General features: G+C 46.5%; 1 protein-coding gene across 1 annotated transcript in view; it reads right to left on the minus strand.

The window, feature by feature from the left end:
* The window catches only part of LOC111155859 (protein kinase C epsilon), a 479,634-nt gene that overhangs the window by 310,281 nt on the left and 147,699 nt on the right, over positions 1–21,654 (minus strand). The window lies entirely within an intron of this gene.

A 21,654-nucleotide genomic window follows, 5' to 3' on the forward strand; every position in this document is an offset into this window, starting at 1 on the left:
TGACAAATAAATAAATAAAATCTTAGAAAAAAAAAAAAATCCTAGACGTACCATTGTTATTCATCACTTTCGAGCTCCTCAAGAGAGACTGTTTTGTTCATAAGAATAATCACAACCCTAATAAACACCCTTTACTGAGCACTTTGCACACGTTATCTGTGTGAGGTAATATCCTTATTCTTAACTGTTTCAGGGACGAGAAACTGAGGCTGACGGGTTTAAGTAACCTACCCACATTCTCACAGCTTGAGGATTAAAGCAAGGCTCTGCAACTCTGGACCCCATGCTCCTGTTGTATTTTATAAAAATGCCAGAAGCACGAAATTTAAGAGTCATAAGACACTTGGAAATCACTTAGTTAAAATAAGCAAAGAAATACAAATGAAAGAGTAAGATTTTTTTAAAATGTTCTTTTCCCTATCAAATGAACCAAAGTTGCTTTGGGGCTATATATATTTGTTTATTTGTTTATTAAAATATAAACAAAATTAGGTATCATGATATGCTCAGTTTTTAAAAAAATAAAAAAAACTGCATATGAACTTATGAGAAGTGATAGTCCCCTGCCCCATTATTCCCCAGGGGGAGCCAATTTTAACATTTCTATTTGGGCTTTGCTAGTGGTCACAGCCATGTCCCTAAATAAAATGCTTGTACCTCCATTTCCTGATTTCTTATTTTAGATATTCTGTTTTGCCTTGCTGCTCTAATCAATGAGGATTTAGTGCACTCATCACCTCCCTCCACTTTCCCCCTCCACAAAATATACATCTCAATTCTCAGTTCCTTCTCTATGCTCTGCAACTGCAAAAGAGCAATCCAAAATGTCAATTTCTTGTTTCACCAACTAGAGACAATATTCCTTGACCCTCCACATTATAACTAGAGGACCTTAGTGTTTCCAGCCCTCCCCATCCTCAGACACCTCTCTCCCATCCAGCCCCATCCCCACCTCTGTGTCTTTCCTGGTCTAACCATGTTGACAACACTGATGTTCTGTTCTCTGATTGTAACTGAGGTCCATGTTTTCCACATATGTTGTTTAAAAATGTGAAAACAAATTGAGAGTGTTTATTTACTCTAACTTTTAAATGGCATTACATATCCTTTCCTTTCTGTGGGTCCAATGTGACAACCCACGTGCCACTCAATGGAAACTATAGCTAGTATCAGATTTAAATGGATTTTTTTCCCCCTGCTCAGCCAATTGAGTTTCTCAGATCAAGTTTTCCCAGGGCCCTTTTCTCTTGGGGTTTGCCCTTCTAGAAACTTCCACTGTCCTCCTTCCTAACAGACTGGCTACTCTCTGATCTACGGCACAGCTGTAGTGCTGTGGCTTCATTTCACTGATCGGCTGGATATAGTGGCCATTGCTGGAATCCATCATCTTCTTTGTTCTGAGTTATTCCCTTGCTTTTACCAGTAAAGTACTCATTGAAATAAAGTTCTGATTGAAATATCGATTAAGAGTGCCCAGAAAGCCAGCGAAGACATGCCTGTCCTCACACATGATGGGTAGTTTGGCTGGATATAGAATTCTAGGTGAAAAAAAAAAATCATTATCAGAACTTTTCTAACAAAAATATTGCCAGTGGGGCGCATGTCACTGTCTTTTTAGTAGGTGAGTTTGTTTTGTTTTCACTCTTTGGAAATTCTAGGACCTTTTTTATCTTAGTGCAGTGAACACTCACAGTGATGTCTCAGGCTGTCCTTTTCTGATTCATTGCGCTGAAACTCAACTTGTGGAAGAGGCTCTTCTGTTTTGTTCTTGGCAGTTGGCCTCCTCATTTTCTCTATGAAACACCTAGTATTCAGATGTTGGACTTATAGGATTGATCCCTATGTCTCATGCTATGTGTTATCCATATTTCCTTTTCTTTTATCTTCTTAGTCCATATTCTAGATTTCCTGGGCTTTATCTCACAACTCTTCAATGAACTTTTATTTCTAACAATAATATGCTGTGTTTCCAGAAATGCCTTCCTCTTTTCTCCTTTCTCATAGCATCCTTTTAAAAAATTTGCTTGATTTATTTGCTTATTTAGGTTTACAGATGCAACATATTTCTGTGGATACCAGTCCAACTGTCTCGGGGTGAGAGAGTGGGAGCTAGCCATTACAGGAGGGGACCCCATGCCAACTTCTCCAGTTCTCCCCCAAAGCAATATACCATGAGCTTTTCAAAGAACCATCCAGTTTTTTACCCTGTGAGTCAGAATCTGGCTCCAGGTCCTTCTGTAGTGAGAGTCATTCCACATACAGGCCTTTAGATGGTCACATGTTTGCAGCTGTACCTCTCACGTCTTTCCCCCAGGGGAACTACAGTCTCCAGACTGGGAGCCCTGTTTAGGTTCTGCCGAAGGCTTGGCTCCAGGTGAGGCTCCAGCCCCCTCTGTACCTGTTCCAGGCTGTGACCCCTCGGTACCGCTATTCTGTTCCATCAACTGCCACTCTGCCCTCTACTTTCTTCCCCAGAAAGTCACTGAAATAGTTTGATGAAGCTTCTTTCTGCTTACCTAGGTGTTATAGAATTTTATCCCTCCACTTTTGTATTTGTCTACTATTTAGACAGGGTCTTGAGGAGGCAAAGAAACAAACATATTTGCTTCAAAACTACCTTGAATGGAAAATCTAAAAACAAAAATATCATCTTAAATTATACAATCCAGTGCTGGTAAGAGTAGAGGAGAAACAGACATTCTTATACACTGCTGATGAAGTATAAACTGGCACAAAATTTGTAGAGAGGGGTTTGGCATTATGTAACAAAAATCCTTCAACCTAGCAATTCCACTTCTGGGAATTTATCCCAAATCACACATGTGCAAAACAATTTAACAACAAGGATGATCATTACAGCATTTTTTAAGAGGGTAAAATTAGAAACTAATTGTTTAACAATAGCAAACTATTTAAATAAATTGTGGCATATTCAATCATTAGATATCATGCCATCATGAAAAAAGATCTTGCTCAATTATATTTAATGACATGAAAAGATATGCAAAATATGGTATTAAGTGAAAGGAAAAATGAGGCGATAAAGGAATATGTATTCTATGGTACAACTTTGTAAAACAAAAACAAAATGTGTGTGGTTCGGTACATACACAAAGGGGAAAAAAGATTATCCAGGGGAGAGTAGAACAATGTGTGTTTTTTTCTTTGTGCATATCTATACTTATTTAAGCATTTTGTTTTTTTTTTCTATGTCCCACTATAACTTTTATGACAAAAAAAAAAATCAAACAGTAAATTTGTTGTTGCTTGAAGAACATTATGCCATTTATAGGTAAGGAAATTGAGGCACGTGAGGTTAAGCAATCCATTCAGACATCTGAGTAAATCACCCACAGCCAAAAAAGAGGGAAAGGAAAAAACTTGGTTATCTTGATTTTCAGTCTAGAGCTAAAGTGCAAGTTAAAAATGAGACACACTGGGCACCCGGGTGGCTCAGTGAGTTGGGCCTCTGCCTTCGGCTCAGGTCATAATCTCAGGGTCCTGGGATCGAGCCCTGCATTGGGCTCTCTGCTCGGCAGGGAGCCTGCTTCCCCTTCTCTCTCTGCCTGCCTCTCTGCCTACCTGTGATCTCTTTCTGTGAAATAAATAAATAAAAGTCTTTAAAAAAAATGAGACACACTATTTGAAATTTACATATTTTTTTAAAAGTGTAATTTTCTTGTCAAAGAGTAATATAACTACTCAATCCTAATCAACTAGACATATTCTTTCTTTCTTTCTTTCTTTTTTTCTTTCTTTCTTTCTGAGAGAGAGAAAGAACAAGCCAGGAGAGAAAGAGAGAGAATCTTAAGCAGGCTCCATGCCCAGTGCAGAGCCCAACACAGGGCTCCATCTCATGACCCTGTGATCATGACCTGAGCGGAAACCAACAATCAGATGCTTAATAACTTACCAGGCACCCCTCAACCAGGCATATTCTTAATTAGATACATTTTAAACATATTAAGGAAAACCTTCCACAGCTCAACTAAATGGAACACACTAGACTAAAAGTCCTTTTCTTTGATCAAACCTCCTTCTCTACATGATGGTATTGCTGTTTCTGGGGGGTGATGAGGCCTACATTTTTATATCTCACACACTGTTGTCATATAACAGACGTTCATAACAACATAGACTTTGTCCATCAGGTAACAAGCAAACATTTTTGCTATGACGAGCCCACACAGTACCTATCACCTAGCTAGGCTGAGTTGCCATCTTGTTTCTGCAGAGATTCTTTGGAATATATTCCAAATATATTCCATTTGTCTTCAACATTCTGGGAAACAGAAAAAAAATTAAAATAAAAAATGCCGCTGCTACAAAAATCAAGCAAAAAGAGGAATAGAATTTATGAGGCATGTCAGAATCAGTCAAAATTTTCCCTCCATTGGATACTTATCAGTTGACTCTACTGAATTGTGAAGAAAAACATCAAATTTTTAAAATTTCTAGATTTCGATCAAAAAGGTGAAGAAGATGTAATAAGTTTGGTGTAATTTCCAGTTTTCTGGGATACAGCCTGTCTTAGCGTGTACTCTAATGAGTATTATGAATGTTAAGTTGGATTTCTTTTCCTATAAATAAATGGATATTTAAGTTTACACATACAAATGACATATGAAAGCACAGACTATCTCATCTCTGAAAATGAACAATTCTCTTCATACATTCTGTTCTAATTTTCTACACTTTAATGAAGTCCCAGACCTTATAAGATGAACAGATTCATGCAGCTGGACATACAAATTAGATATATGTGTACAGAAGCCCACATCAACATCTGAACTAGAAGGGTATTTCCTAAAGCACACAGCAAAGGGCATCTGAAAATTGTCTGTTCAAGCTCTAAATGTCAGAATAGTTCCTTAATTCACAGTTTTCTATCCTGGATATTAGATTTTCATATATTTTGGACAACCAGAGAAAAGAGTTCTATCTCATGTATATTATGCTGCAGACCAGATGAGATAAATTTTAAGAACGCAAATCTACTTTGTAAGCACAGTCTGGGCCATCTACAATCACTGATTAGTTAATGGGACGGTTTGAAATAAACAGAAGATCGAAACCACTACCTAATCATAAAAAAGACTCTCAGCCTTTCGAAGTTATCCAAGAAAAATAAGGTTTAAAACATTCAATTCTATCCTCAAAGTAGTCAATGCTTTGTTTATTTCTCAGAGTGTGTGTAACTGGAACCTGGTTTGGGTTGATAGATCCTTTCCAATGTGTTGAAGCTTTTGATGGTTTTCCTTCAGAATATCTCGTGCCTTGGTTGTAGAAAGGCAGTTTTCGAAGTGTGGTTTTGGGTTAACAGATATGTTAACCTATCTGTTCATTCATCGAGGAAGGCCTTTATGATACCTGAAGGAACCAGAGGGTAGCTGGAGCTGAAGTGAGAGAGGTGGGGAACCACGAGTCCGTGGGCTTCGGCTCCCAGCGAGATGGGGCACCAGGGGAGAGTCTGAGCAGAGCAGACTTGGGAGGGTCACTCTGGCGGCTGGGTGGAGAACAAGCCTTAGGCACAGACAAGGAGGCAGGAGGGTGGCTTAGGGAGCTATCATCATCATCATCCAAGTGGGAGATGATGGTTGCCAGAAGGGATGGTAGCAATAGGGATGAAAAGTGGCCAGATTCTGGGATAGTCTCACAGCAGGGCCAAGCGGATTGCTGACAGACTGGATGCCGGGTGGGAGATAAAAAGAGGGCTCAAGGATAGTGTGGAGCTATCTGGCCAAACATGGAGCTGCCGTCAGCTGAGCAGGAGACTGACTGGAGCAGGACGGTGCTGGCAGGAGGGTTTGGACAGGCTGGGCAGGAGACACATCTGAGACGGCCAAGGACAACTGGAGACACGCAGGGAAAGGCCCAGACTTATGGTCAGGATTTGGGAGTCACTAGCAGTAGTGGTACAGATCCACAAGCCCTGACCCACAACCTTGACTTCCAAAAGGCTCTAAAAATTTGGCTTTTTATGAAGTTTGGGCCAAAGTCATTTAACAAACCCCTGGCCCAGGTTAACACAAGGCTATTTATCGTTTCTACTTACTCCATTTAGTGTGAATGTTTATACATGTGTGTTAGAAATATTTATTTGTTCAATCAGAAAATGCTGCCCTAGTGTCTGCTGGGGGTGTTGGGTAATACATAGCATATATACTCTAGGAAATTTCTAGAATCAGAAAAAAAAATTTTTTTTTTTTTTTTTCCCTAAACAAATCTGGCCCTAAGGGTTTTGGTTAGGGGTGTGGACCTGTAGTTTGAGCCATGACACGGGAGGGATGAGAATTGATCCCAGGGGCCCTCCAGCACAGAGAGATTGGCAAGAGGAGGGACCTGCCCAGACGTCTGGAAAGATCCTCCCACAGAGACCTCACCTCCAGTACCCTGGGTGGAGTCAACTTTGACTACCCTCCTTCTTCCCTCTAAACCACCATCACCAAGCATACACCAAGCACTCAACACAGATGTGTGGCTTATAAAAGCCTTGGTTTTCTTAGCTTTCTCTGTGTCTTCAAAAGAAAGGCAAAAAAAAAAAAAAAAAAAAAAATCTCTCTCTCTCTCTCTCTCTTTCTCTCTCACAGTTTTTGTTAAGCCTGTTAAACACTGACTTCATGCACGGCTGAACTACTCGCTGCACTTGCCGTAAGGTGGGGTTTGTGTGGTAAGGGGGAAAAAAATGTAGAAAACCAGAAATAAAGCTTGTAGTTAGCATCAAGGCATTTCCTGTGTCTGGGAAGCCTGTCCGCCTGCTGCTGTTGCTCTAACAGATTGAGTGTCCCTCCTTTCACCACTGAACACCCAAACTCCAAACTTCTGTCAGGATGCAGTGGCAGGGGGTGCAGCGGGGCACCCCAAGTCCTGGACCTGTGGCAGGAAAACACTGCAGCAAGAGGTGGGCTCTCAGCCCCGACCCAAGATGTCCCCTGGGGCTGCCAAGCCACAGGGCCCCCACAGAGGCAGCTCTAAGGCAAAACAGAGAATGGTGAAAGGATTTGGAACCCAGGCCAGGGAAGCTGTTGCTGACATGGCTGCTGTTAGGCACACCATTACTCTGGGATTAAATGTTCTCTGGAGGGGGCAGGTTTGCTGAAGAGAAGTAGCCATGGAAACAATTACAAATAAAAATGAAAAGGTACTCCTACTCACGAATCCATTTAGCTCCCAAATGGACCCAGGCTCTGCTGCCTTCCCAGGCCCCACTACCCAACTCCCCGTCCACAGATTTCTAGGCTCAGAAGACCTCCTCCATTATCAGCCTAAATCGTTGGTCCATTTACCTTCTAAGACAGAAGGGACAAGAAATCTCTATTAGAAATTCTGGGATGGGGCGCCTGGGTGGCTCAGTTGGTTGAGCATCCGAGTCTTGGTTTCAGCTCAGGTCATGATCTTGGGGTGGTGAGACCAAGCCCCACATCATGCTCTGTGCTCAGAGGGAAGTCTGCTGGAAGATTTTCTCCTGCCGTCCCTCCCCACCACTCGTCTCTCTCTCTCTCAAATCAATCAATCAATCTTAAAAAAAAAGAAAGAAAGAAAGAAAGAAAGAAAGAAAGAAAGAAAGAAAGAAAGAAAAAATTCCAGGAGCTTCTTTATTCAAAAACAGCTGAGCAACACACAACAAATGGAAAAGTGGTCATCGGTCAAGATAAGTGTTGAAACTGGGTGGTAGGGGCGCCTGGGTAGCTCAGTGGGTTAAGCACCTGCCTTTGGCTCAGGTCATGATCCCAGGGTCCTGGGATCGAGCCCCGCCTCGGGCTCTCTGCTCAGCAGGGAGCCTGTGTCCCCCTCTCTCTCTGCCTGCCTCTCTGCCTACTTGTGATCTCTCTGTCAAATCAATAAATAAAATCTTTTTTAAAAAATTAAAAAAAAAGAAACTAGGTGGTAGATGTAGGGGTGGCCCATTATTCTACTTGGTCCACTTCTGTACGGGTTTGAAATTCTCCCTAAGACAAAAGGAAGAGGGGGAGGAGGAGAAAGGAGGAAAAGAGGGATGGGGGGAAGAGGAAGTACTCAACTTCACTAAAAGCTCTAATTGATATAGGGCTCTAATTGATATAGGGCTGGTGGATCCATGTTCCATGGCTAAGCCTAGGTTTTCTTAAAGACCTCAACTGGAGAGCAGGGTGCCGAATTTAACTCAAACCCTTCCACCTCCTGACCCAACGGATTCAACCCAATACCCTGCTGGGGACAAAGGGATGAGTAATCACAAGCCACTGTTGTCCATTCGGGCCCTCATCACCGCCCCTCTGCAGAGAGCTTCCCCAAGCCCTTCCCCTGACCCTCTCGTGCAGATACCGTAGACAGCTGCTTCTCTTAATGCTTCCTTCACGATTCACAATCCTAAGCACTTCGGAGAAAAAAAGGAATTGATCACTTCATGCTTTCCTTTCTTCATAAAGATGTTTTCCCTGACTTCAAAGGCCGTCTGTTTACCTTAGATGATTAGGGAGAATTAATGGAACTAACTGAGTTAACAATATGATGGTCCTGCTGAAGCCTGCAAATTATCCCTGATTCTCTGTGATTGCTTCGAGATTACCTCACCGCCACCCAGCCCAGTAAACTTGCACATGACGGTGCTCGGCTGTGCCACTGTGGAAAGCCGGATGTGCAGAGTCAGCATCAGGCAGGACAGAGGCCGTGGCAGCCACCAGAGTGTGAACAACGCTGCCAACCTCCCACCAGGGCTGAGGAAGGGCCAGCAAGCTGATGAGCATTCCCCAGGAGTGCAAAGCTTGGCCCGTGTCAGCCGAGCCAGACGCCCTGCCCTCACGCAGGCTGGGAGCTGTGACCTCTGGCTGGCTGTGGCCGTGCACTCCACCAGCGAGGGACAGAACCCGCTGCCCATAGCACAGGCATCTCAGATGTCTCTGTGACTGCCAGAGGCGGGCTGGGCATGCCCCCCGGAGGTGGGACTGCACTCAGGGAACAACGGAGAAGTAAAAGACAGGCAAGGGAACAGGTATGGACAACCTGAGGCTTTCTGTCACGGACAGATGGAAGGTGCCTTCCTTGGAAGCTTGCCGGGGGCACTCCAACCAAGCAGGGAGGAGGAAGGGGGTTGCTCCCAGGGCCCACTCCTGGCTTCTTCTCGGCCTCCTGCCCCCACACACTTACAGCTGTGGGTGATTCTCCTAGAGTGTGACATCACCCTGGTACCTCGGTAGGCAAATGTGAGCAAACCCACCATCGCTTCTCCTCACAAGTCAAGTGACTCTGATTCTTTCATTATCAACCTATCAGGGAATAATAGGCTTCCCCATTCAGTGGGATCCAAACCTTGCAATCGTCTGTCTGAGCAATTGAATTCCATGGCTCAGCCCCCAAATGAAATCTTTTCCAACAAACTCCAATTTCTCTTTATCCAGAAAGAACAGAGGATCAAAGTTCCTGCTGAAGAAACTGGCAGGCCCCAGTGTGCTATCTGGGGAGATGGGAAGGCTGTGGGTGTCTGGGCCAACTTCTCAACCTTCAGAATCACAGCCCTGGGAATTCACTCCAGTGCTCAAAGCCCTACCTGAACCCCCTTCCCTCTTCGCTGAGTCTCCTGCGGCACAGGGCTTGACAACAGGGAGCAACCTCTGGGCTCTTCCAGAACAGGTTCCCATTCACTTTTGTCTCCCCAGGCCTAGCATGGCACCCTAGCATGGCATGGGCGATTGGGGTGAGTGTCGGGTGACAGGTGTTAGTTACAGGGGAGTGACTATCCCAACCAGAAGACTAATGAGAAACTTCATGTCTCTGGTGGAACATTACATATGGGCTATTACACATCAATCACAGGACCTCTTATAGGAATAAGGGTAATTATTAATGTGAGCTTATGTTTTGCAGAAGGGAATCACTGCCAAAATAAAAAGCTAAGAAGCAACTCTCCTTACAGAGAGAGAAGGTTAAAAAGCAAACCATCCTAAGAGAGAAAACAGAAGTCAGTCTTAAGAGAGCATTAACCCCTGATGATGCAGCACATTTGGTCAGTGATGTAGATTCACACCTCATGGTCCACGGCGTCCCCAAATGCTCCCATTCCATCACCTCCACGGCCCAGCCACCTGAGTGAACCACGCCCTTTCTATTCCACTGTCCAGAGTCCTTCAGGGGCACGCAAAGCTGGGCAGAAGGAGCAAACACCTGCAGAATGGGAGATCACGGGTGGGCACCCTTCACTGCACACTCTCCCTGACCCATCTCCTGGGGCAGCAAGTTGGGGCACAATTCTGGCCGCTTTCTAATTTTCCTAAGAGCCATAGCGCCACTCCCCCAGGGGTGGCTCAGGTTTCCTTCTCTGGACAGCAGGGCTCTTAAAATCCCATGGGCCCTCCTCCAAACAACAAAATTACTTTTCTCCCCTCCAGAGATGACAGGAACATAGCTTTCCTGCCTCTGTATGCAGCTCGTACATACCGCAGCTGATGTACACGATGACCAATACACACTGACCTTACACAAGACCTTCTGAAGACACAGATATGAAGAATTCAGAAAGACGGCGCAACACAAAGGTCAGCTCCAGGTCCTCCCACATGTGGCCCCTCACGTCCGGTTGGCCACTCAGCCCCTCAGGTCCTTCTTCATAAGCTGCTAGGCCCACTCTTTACATCCACACCCCCAGCACCAGCCCTCACAGAAGGGGACCTGAGAGCCCGAGAGCTCCCCTTCTTCTCCCCAGCATTTGTCCACCAGCCAGCTGATGTCCAACACTGTCATCACGATGCCTCTTTCCCCAACCCTCTCTCTGTCCACGGGGTGACATTCGGTTCCCTGTGTTCCTCTCCCCTGCAAGCGCCCAGTGCTCCAAGCAGGCTCACCGAGCCCCCATGCTGCCCGAGCTCTCCCACACGTGCGGGCGTCCACTGCACTGGGGACCCAGCCTGCCCCCCTCCTGCCCCCTCCAGGATTCTCCATGGAGCCACTCCTCTGGTACAGAGCATCGTTTAGGTTGTCAGGAATTCTCCTCTCTCCTATATTGCTGGTGCTCAGGTAGGCTCCACAGGAAGCTCTCAGGGGCATGACCCACTCTATATTCCCTTTTCCTCTGTCCTTCAGACCCTGGGCCCTAGGAAAGGGCCCCATGCATAGGAGCTGTCGAAAAAACATTTGTTATGGGACACCTGGCTGGCTTCGCTGGTGTAGCATGTAACGCTTGAGCTCAGGGTTGTGAGTTCGAACTCCAAATTGGGCATGGAGCCTAGTTACAACAATAAAAAATACATTTGTTATCATTTCCATTGCAGACTATGAAGTTCCATCTCTTCCTTCAGCACCTGTGACTTAGAGGATATAACTACTTCAACTCCCAGTGTTCAATGTTGAGCAAAGTGGCTCTGGACATAAACAATATTTTTGAGTTGCTATACCTCCTTTCCATCAATCAACCTGTTTCTAAAACTACAAAAGGGTAGTGTGCCTACAGTAGATGAGATCACCAGAGGGCATGGGGGGCTTGGAAGAGTGAATGATCCCAGAATGGGCTTGGAAACCCTGAACACAGAGCCCCTCTCCACCCCTCCAACCCCCCACTGACCCACTACCATCCCAAGCTTGGCTCCCTCAACCCTGGAGGCCCAAACATCTTGGCTCTGGGCAGCCTTGTGTTAAGATATCTGTTGCCACACTTAAACAAGCTCTCTGGAAGTGAGGGAGCCAGAGCTAGGTCTCATGGGATTTCAGCTTGCTGTCCTACAGAAGAGCTAGAAGGCCAGGTCTGTCACCCCGCCTCTGTCACTGGGTGCACATGACCCAGGGCAACCACTCAGAGCCTCAGCCACCCCCACTGTAAATCCCTGCAGGGACAGGGTGGAGATCCACAACAGCCATGCATAAAGCAAAGTGTCTAGAATAGTCAAGAACTCAACAAATGAAGAGAAGGAAGCTTTCACTTTGAGAACATCAATGGCATCTGGGTCCTGAAGCAAGACTCAAAGACGAAAAGTCCCCTAGGCACCTCATTTTCTAAAGAACAAAGTTAGAATCTTCAGTTTGGTCATTGCTGTTGCCACAAGTCAAAGCTTCTCCTGCCGGCATTTAACATTCTTTAAAACTCAGCCCCAGCTGGAATCTCCGGCTCTTTTTCCCACCCCTTCTGCTTCAGCCATACTCCCCTCTCCCTGCATTCCCACTGCCCCCCTCCCGGCCCCATCACAGGCCTTTCTCTCTCCACCCTCCCTTCTTCAGCACAGACAGACTGTTCCTTCCAACCCCACGCCCCGAAACTCCAGATAAAATCTAAGTCAACTTTCAGATCTATCTCCCCCTGGAACCTGCCCTTCTCTCAATCTTGGGACCCCACAAAGGAAGGTGCACACCTACATCCTTGCATGGTCCCTGGAGATGTCCCTTTCCCCACCAGGAGCACGTGGAGCACTGCTGGGCACTGGGAGTGTTCGATGACTCCTGTTTGTTAAATGATGTAATACCAAGAAAAACTGGAGCTCCATGATGTTTCCATTACATGCAGCTGGAAAATCCCATTGAAGAGTCACTACTTCGGTCCAACCCCCTTAAAACAGTCTCCTTCATTCTGCTGGCTGTGCTCATGCAGTCCCTGTGAAAGTGCAGCTTCCAAGTTCCATGGGCTCTCTCCAGACCAGTGATCACTTCCAATCCCTGCTAAATTCACTATTACTTTGCAAAGAAACAGCCAGTCCTGATCCATACATTAGGAAGGCACTGGGCTGTGCAGGGGCATGGCTCCGGCCCATCTTGGCGCAATTACTTCCTTGTGTCGCTGCTTCCCGGCAGTCTCACCATTGTTCTTCATTTACCCAGAGAGCTATGTCTGAAGCTTTATTGGAAAAATGAATTATGACTTGCATTACATTCCACACTTCCCAGCGCACCACCAAGGATTTCAAAGCATTAAGTTGGTGGCTCTCGTGGCTCCGAGGTGAACAATTTCATGGACCAGCTTGCCATATGGTGTCATCCAGATCTGGCCCCCACCTTCCAACCTCCCACGTCCCATGCCCCATCTGGACTACGTGTGTGCTGCCTTTCCATCACCTGGACTCTTGCCCCCCAGCCCGGGAACATGAAAAACCACATGCTAACAAACCAGCCAGCCTGGCAGAGAGCAAGCTGGAAGAAAAGAATCGTCCCTGAAACCACAGACTTGGAAGCAGAGACCAGCCACTCAGCTCCACGGCTCTTAACAAGCGGGGACAACGCGTCCTCTTGCATCCGCTACAGACCTTGATTCATAAGAGCGGTGTTCTCCCTGACTGCCCCTGAGGAGAGGCAGCATTCCGGGCCAGGTGAGTTCTTCGATCAAGAGGAAAAGCCTACCACATGTGCACAAGGTGGCCTTAGGACCCAGGCTTCCCGGGCTCCGGCTCTACTTCATAGCCATGTGATCCTGGGCAAGTCAATTACTCCCTTCATGCCTCAGTCTCGATCTGCAAATTGCGAATACAACAGCTCCCTCCTTGGGTCATTGTTCATGTATATAAAATGCATAGAAATCATGCCCAAAGAAGTAAATATGTATTATAACCATCATCATCATTATGGTTATTATTACCTCCTGTTCTTTGCTTTACTTAGGCAGGAAAGCAAATGCCTCACCCCTCACATAGGTCCTCCTATCACAGAAGACTATACTCTTTGCCCCCAACATTTCAAACATTAAATATCCATCCAAGCGTTCGGGGTATCACGGTGAATGGTTCTCACTTGCTTTCTCTCCTCTCAGCCAATACCCCAGATTCTGGCCAACTGCTGTATCCGCTTGGTGGCAAATTCAGGAATGTTTATGTAGGTTTTCATCCCTGCACATGTTTTGGAAACAAGCACGGGGAGTGCTGAAGCAGGGCAAAAGAGAAAGCAAGACAGTGGAAAGATCAAAAACAGGTCTCCCCCTCCTCACAGGAAAACCGCAGCAGTCATTCTCCACCAAAGCCAGAGGCTCCTTGCGTCTTTTCTTCTTCTGAATTCAAACTGTCAGCTCAAAGAGCCTGGCCTGGGAAGGAGATAAGGCAGATGGGAAAAACTGAGGATGAAAGCAGCGTAGAGGGCAGAATCCCAGCATATAAGAGGAACCCTTTAGATGTTCTCATTTAATAACATAGTTTCTGAGACTTGCCCACCAGGGTCTTCTCTTTCCTAAGCAAACATCTGTTACGATGACTGAGACCCGGGGTAGTTTATTCTTTCTTTGCTAAAACTTCCGGTGAGGTATTGATCTCATAAATGTTATCCTTAGGGCTCAGATGAAAGTCAGCTTTCAAATCCAGAAGGGGGGTGTGGGGCAGCCAGTCTCTCCCATCTTCTGAAGCCAAAGAGATAGAAATCTACAAGTCGCGGGACTGATTTTTGTTTACGCCTCGAATCCCAAATATTTGGAACGAACACTTTGATGTAACAAAAACATGTCCCACGAATGCCAAAAAAGAAAAGCAGAACTTAAATTTCTATGTGACAGATACTAAATTGTACCTTCTGGACTGATTGATTACGCAAAATGATTGTGAAATTCCTCCTGCCCCAAAAGGGAGTGGGTCACCGAATCATAAATGTGTCACCTTCTTTTCTCCTGTTGTACTCCCCAGACCAAACTGATTTAAACTCTGCACAACTCCAGGCTTAAAAAGGAGAAATTCCAGGGAGGCTGAGCACCGTCTGGTTCCTAGCACAGCTGGATAAAACCCTGCCTCTTGCTTGCCCAGAACCCCAAGAGCAGGCGGTGAGATGGCAGCCCCTTCCTCCTCCTGGCTCTCTGCAGACAGGAGGAGAGAACACTATGCTCGCCTTAGCACACAAGACTCCGGGGTGCTGTCAGGCCACTAAACGTACTTGGGCCTCGTTGCTGGCAGAATCTGAGGGTTATCTGAGGATCTTACAAGAGAAGATATTTGAAAGATGGTACCTGGAAGACTGCAAAGTCCTACCGCATGTAAACTGCAATGCCCATAAGAAATTAGCCACTACCACATTGAAAAGGATGGGGTTATAGCTGGTGGTGTAGAAGGGTCCAAGACAGAGGTACGGGCCTTCCCCTGGGGCAGGTTCCTACCCAATCCCCTCTCCACACACACACACACACACTCTGCAGACAGTCTGTCATTTCAGTAATTTCCTCCTAAAGTAATCTCCCCCCAACCACCACCACTTTCTGTACCCCCATGGATTTTTAGTAATACTATTATTTCAAAGTTCATAGGAGTAATTGTAGAAGAGAAACAAAATTGCAAAAAAAATCATAATCCCACCATCCAAACATAGTTGCAATATATTCCTTCCAATTTTTCATATCTGTTTGTGTGTGTGAATACGTGTGTGTGTGTGTGTGTGTTTGTGTGTATACAACTTCTAACAACACCAGTAGCTAACTGTAGGGGCTCCTGGGTGGCTCAGTCAGTTGAGCTCTGACTCTCGGTTTTGGCTCAGGTCATGAGTTTGGGGTTGTGAGATCAAACCCTGCGTAGGACTCCCCTCTCCCTCTGTTCCTCCCCTTCCCCTGCTCTCTAATAAATAAACAAATAAAATCTTTTTAAAAAATAGGAGCTAACTATATTAAATACTTTTTATGTGCCAAGTACAGTGTAAACAGTTTACATGTTTTTAATCATTTAATAATATCAATAACCCCTGAGTAGATACTGTTCATGCTTCATTTTACAGGTAAGGAAACTGAAACACAGAGAAGAAACGTGTCTGAGGTCACACAGCTTGTAAATGGCAATGCCTGGGTTCAAACCCCAATAGAGTCCATGAGACCATTACAACATGAAAGCAAACATAATGATGCGACCTGTGAATTTCGTTAACATATTTTGAAAATCTTTGCATTGTATTCACTTTGTTTTTCTATTATCATAACTGCATAGTTTTTCATTGTATTGATGAGCTAAGGTTTTTTTTTAGCATTTTATTTTATTCTTTATTTTTATTATTGTCTTTTGGTGGGGAGAGGCAGAAGGAGGGAAAGGGGAGAGTGAGAAAGACAGAGAGAGAGGGAGAGGGAGAGAATCTCAAGCAGGCTCCATGCCCAGCTTTGAACCGAATACAGGGCCCCACCTCATGACCCTGAGATCATGACCTGAGCTGAAATTAAGAGTTGGGGCACCTGGGTGGCTCAGTCAGCTAAGTGTCTGCCTTTAGCTCAGGTCATGATCCCAGGGTCCTGGGATCGAGTCCTGCGTTGGGTTCCCTGCTCAGTGGAGAATGCTTCTCCCTCTCTCCCTGCTGCTCCCTGTGCTTGTGCTTGCATTCTCTCTCTCTCTCTCTGTCAAATAAATAAATACTTTAAAAAATAAAAAATAAAATCAAGAGTTGGATGCTTAACCTACTGAGCCATCCAGGAGCCCCTTGATGAGTTAAGTTTTAATCAATTGTCTAATATGACTATTTTTAGATAGCTACAACAAACCCTCATTTGCGATATTTTGCAGTTTTTCAATATTTTTTTAAAGAATTTATTTGTGTTCTTTTTTTTTTTAAGATTTTATTTATTTATTTGACACAGAGAGAGAGAGAGAGAGATCACAAGTAGGCAGAGAGGCAGGCTGAGAGACAGGAGGAAGCAGGCTCCCCGCTGAGCAGGGAGCCCGATGTGGGGCTCGATCCCAGGACCTGGAGATCATAACCTGAGCTGAAGGAAGAGGCTTAACCCACTGAGCCATTTAGGTACCCCTGCAGTTTTTCAACATTTTAAACAGCACTAAAAAGAACATCCTTTATATACATCTATGATCATTCTCACCTAGAAATGGAAGTGCTGGGTCAAGACATAAACACTGAAAGAGGCATAAATTTCTTGATATTTTTTGCCTTACTGGCCTCCAGAAAGATCTCATCAAGTACACCTCACTGGCACCCTTTGAATAAATTCCTACATCTTCATCAACACTAGGTAGTATGGTTGCCTTAGTTCTTAAAAACATTCCATTTAAAAGTGTAACACGTCTAAAGGAAGTGAACCTACACCCTCCTTCACTTTGGGCCAGTTCACCCTCTAAGAATTGGGGAAACTGAAATGGAGGGTTAAGAGGAAGACCAGGGAGGTAAGAGCGGCAATCAGCTTGCCGCTGCTCTAGAACCAGCATTTTACCATCTGATGGATGGGGGTACAGGGCACGATGTGGCATGGCAAGGGACCAGGGCATAGGAGCAGGATTATGGAAGACAGGATAGAAAGAAAAACAAGAGAGTTCCAAAACCAAAGGCCTGGCACTTGAAAAATAATTATAATAATAAAATGGCAGGAATTTAAAGCTAAGGAAAGAAAGACTCATTGAAAACAAAACAAAACAAAACAAACAAAAGCCAGGAGTTTCGCAAGAAGTTTGGAGTCTGGCCAACCCTGGATTGCTTCTGTCTAGCTGACACAGAAGGGGAAGCACATCTCTCCGTGTTAAGGGTGATGAGGTGTCGAGTTCTCCACCTGTGTTCTCCAGCCTGGAGAAAGGGCACCTGGGCTTCATCCCCAAGGAAAATAACTAATCGATTTTTTCGTCCCAGAAGGCCAGGAGACCCCCAAAAGTGTAAATGTCAGTGCAGTCCAGGGGATAAGAAACACATACCACTCAGCCTGGTTATATTAGGACAAACTGTCCTTGCATTTGTTTTTTTAAGTCAGTCCGAGACTCAAGGAAGAGCTAAATGGGGCTTTTATTTTTTTTTTTAAGATTTTTTATTTATTTATTTGACAGAGAGAGAGATCGCAAGTAGGCAGAGAGGCAGGCAGAGAGAGAGGGGAGGAAGCAGGCTCCCTGCGGAGCAGAGAGCCCGATGTGGGGCTCCATCCCAGGACCCTGGGACCATGACCTGAGCTGAAGACAGAGGCTTTAACCCACTGAGCCACCCAGGTGCCCCTAAATGGGGCTTTTAAAGCAGAATCCCGAGATTGTGCACTCACTAGGAAAGGCCACACACCAAACCTCCGTCTATGCAATGCCGGGCAACCACAGCAGCAGGGATTTTTAGGAGCTGGGCGAGTAAGTGGACAGATGAATAAACACAAATATAAAGCAAGAAGCGTCCTTCCCGTCCGCCTCACACACCAGAGGAAGTGGTTCGATGAAAGCCCCATCTACATCTGGGATGTACCTTGGCTTCACGGCCAGATTCGTTCGGTGTTCCGCTGGCATGCTCGGTCCACTTCCCGACATTCACACCCATCATCCCGGCGCCGGCTCTGGACGGCTGGGATGGGTCCTATCGCTCCCATTTTTCAGATGAGAAATTGAGACTTCGGAGTCACTAACCATGGGTAGGGCCCTACAAATGGAGGGAACCCAGGAAGAAAAACACACGGTATTCAGGGTTGGAAAGGTGGAGGGAGAGGATGAAATGCCCCATCAGAACAGAAGTCTATCAGACAAGCTCAAGAGAGAAGCAGGACCAGCCAGAGAAGTCGAGGAAGGCACTGCCTGAGCTGCAGAGAAGGGCGGATTCCTAACACTCTGAAGCCCTCCCTGCCCGCTATGGTCACGGCTCAAAGAACACCCAGGTTTCTTTTGGCTCTAGAACCAGCATTTTACCAAAGGCACTTCTTGCTTCAGATTGTAAAATGAATGAATGAATGAATGAATGAGATTCTTGACCCTGAACCATCAAAGAGAGTGAAGAAAGAAGGGGGAAATGGCTGTATCAAATTTCCTGCATAATCCTCTTAGGAGATTAGTGCCTTCTTAATGGTAATGAGGTTCTGGTTTGGGAACTAAATTATACCACCAGGGAATGCTCCCGTGGGGCTGGGGATGCTCAATTAGATTATGTGAACGGTGAAGGGGTGGGGGTAGGAGCCAGGGCCTCTAATCCCTTGTTCTAAACAAGCACAGCTGGAGCCATTTCAAACCAGGAGCTGTAGAGCCGAAAGGAACTGAGCACCCAACCCAACGCCATGTTGGTCCGTTTTTGGAGAATTCACACCACCACAGCCTCCAAGCCTGGGACATGGGATGGCGTCCCCAAAACCCCTTCGTGGATCTCTTCTCTTCCTAAGGGCCCATCCCAACAAGTGCTACCTGTGGCTGAGGTGCTACCGACACCCGGTGCCCTGCGCCCTCCAGAGAATCTAACGTGCCCCTAGAAGACATTATCTGGGGCTACGACATGTCGGCGACTCTGTGGCACTAAATATTCTTGGCGCCTAAGCCACCTCCCGAATGTGCCCAAAGTCTGAAAGAATAAAAATCCTGGCTCATACCCTCGAGTAGCTCGGACCCCAGGAGAACTGGGGCCGCCCGTTTCCTTTCAAACTGGCGGTGACTCGGGATTCTCCATCCCTCCTTTCCACATGCAACTCCACGTTTTGTCCACGGGTTTTATTTGCCTTCTGGGTCTTTGACATGAAAGATTCCTAAAATCCCACTGGAGGAGGAGTGAGCTTGGCCTCCAGCCGCGGTGCATGGAAGGAAAGCAGAGATCTGCACAGAGGCAGGGCTCAGAGCTCCAGCTGCAGCCTGGAAATCTCCGCCTTGCACTCAGGGTGCGATTCTGTGGAGTCATCGGACAGCCCTCGGCTCCAGGGCCAGGGGACAGTTCCTCAGGTCTGTGGTCCCTGTGGGAAAATGGCTCCACATCATTTCTGGTGGACGGAATTTGCGCAAAGCCATCAAGTTTGCCACTTTCAGTCTCCGGCTCTAGCTTCTAGATTCTTCTCAACCTGGCCCCAGAGTCATGCTCAGGCCCCCAGCCACCACAAGCATCATCATCATGGCTGGGGAGCAGTTACTCTCTGCACCACTCCAACCTCCCAGGTCTCAATTCTTTCTCTGAATCAATCTCCTGGGGCAAAGGAGTGCAAAGGAGACTTTTCTGATTATCCTATCCACCCACGGGGCTCAGTTCCCTGAGAAGGGTCGGTTTATATGATTCATGTTAGACTCACATAGACGATTCTCATTTTTGAGTTTACTGTACGGGCTTCTGATGGTTTAGATTCCACAAACATACAGATAAGCTCAGCTGTACTTATGACCTAACAGCGGAGAACCAAGGTAGACATTCTGGAACACGTGATCTATGGGCCACATTAGGCACTTTACGTCATCTCAGTAATTCCTGACGTACACCCTCCAGGGTTATTCCCATTTTACAGAGGAAAACTCATGATGGGCACAATTTGGATCCCGCTCTGCCTGCTTTTCCCCGGTAATGTAGTGTGTGGCCACAGGACCGGGACTCTGAAGGCCCGAGCGCTGGGTCTGGCTGGGCCCATGTCTCCAGGTGACCTCCTGGCACCCCTCTGAGCCCCAATTTTCTCACTTGTGAAAATGTAGAGATGGTCACTGAGGTCCCTTCTTGTCCTCGCATGCATTCAGCAGGGGGCTGGCCACACAGCTGGGAGGCAAGGGGTGGACAAGGCTGTCCCTCCCTCTCCTCTCTACTTAGGAATAAGACTTGTCATGAGCACCTGAGTCTGCTTCACGCCATCTGCTCCCAGCCATTAACCCCACCAGCCCCTTCCTGCTAATGCAGCCAAAAGGTCACTTTAAGGACCTTTTTCAAAAATGACCCAGGGCTGGCCAGCAAGGGGCAGGCAGGGAGGAGGCTGTGAGCCCACCCCAGGACCTCCGAGACCCCTGGGCTCCCAAATGGCCTTAGATAAGTGCCTCAGGAAGGCACAATGGCTTCCCAGCTGGTGATCAGCACACTAGATGAGATAATGCCAAATTCCCCGAAGTTTTGCAGCCTAGGACTGGATGCCAAAATCTTATTAACTCCACCCCAAACAAGCCTCATTCCAGGCTGCTCACGGGGTCAGGAAACCCCAGAAATGGAATCTCCAATAGCTGTGTTCTTCTAACGGCCTTCCGTGGGTTTTTTGCAAGCAAGCTAAAGACTCTCCTTAAGGTACTTGTTAACCTGCCGAGGCATCGCAACTAAGAACAGCTCACTCAATACTGAAATATTCACTGGGTGTAACCACTATGGTGCTGGTGTGCGCGGATTCATGGGCGCCCCTCCACCACGAGACGGCACAAGGACACAAAAAGCAGCCAGCAACACAATCGGTGCCTCTGCTTCTCTTCTGCCCCGGTCCTCCACCCCCCGCCACTGCCACTCCCACCATGAGGACACCGCCCTGGGCCACCGCCCTGGGCCTCCAGCCCCGCGCCCCGCAGGCCTCTCCAATCAACCTGTTTTTTTTCATTATCACCACCTCCCGAGATATCGTGTCACCGCACAGAATACACGCCAGGCGCTGTCATTAGAACTCTTCTATACCTATGAACTCGTTTAATCATCGAAACAAGCCTATAAGGCAGCTACTAATATTACCCGCCCGGGACAGAAGATGTCACAGAGGCACAGAGAGGCTAAGGGAGCAGCCTGAGGTCACCCAGCAGTCAGGGAGTCCATGTTCTTCACCATCACACTCCACCTCACACTTCACCATCACACACCTCCCCCTGCCAACACCGGCATGCCGTGAACACTGATTTTCCTGGCCGCCAGCACCACAGTTCAGCCTTCAGCTTTCAGGTTTCAAACAGCCCGTCTGCTGCCCAGGATAGAATTTCCTGTAGGAGAGATCTCAGATCTGTACTTTCTCTCTCAGTGGGTAATCCCAATCCTTTGCATTTGAATAATGCCTTATAGTTTCACAGGCGCTGACAGATCACCTCCCCACCCATCAAGAATCCTGACAACGTTCCTGTAAGGTAAGTAGAGCAGCGCACGTAAGCCTCTTTTAGGGAG

Source organism: Enhydra lutris, unplaced genomic scaffold, assembly GCF_002288905.1.
Source record: "Enhydra lutris kenyoni isolate GAN:26980312 unplaced genomic scaffold, ASM228890v2 scaffoldscaffold44, whole genome shotgun sequence".
Lineage (NCBI taxonomy): Eukaryota > Metazoa > Chordata > Mammalia > Carnivora > Mustelidae > Enhydra > Enhydra lutris.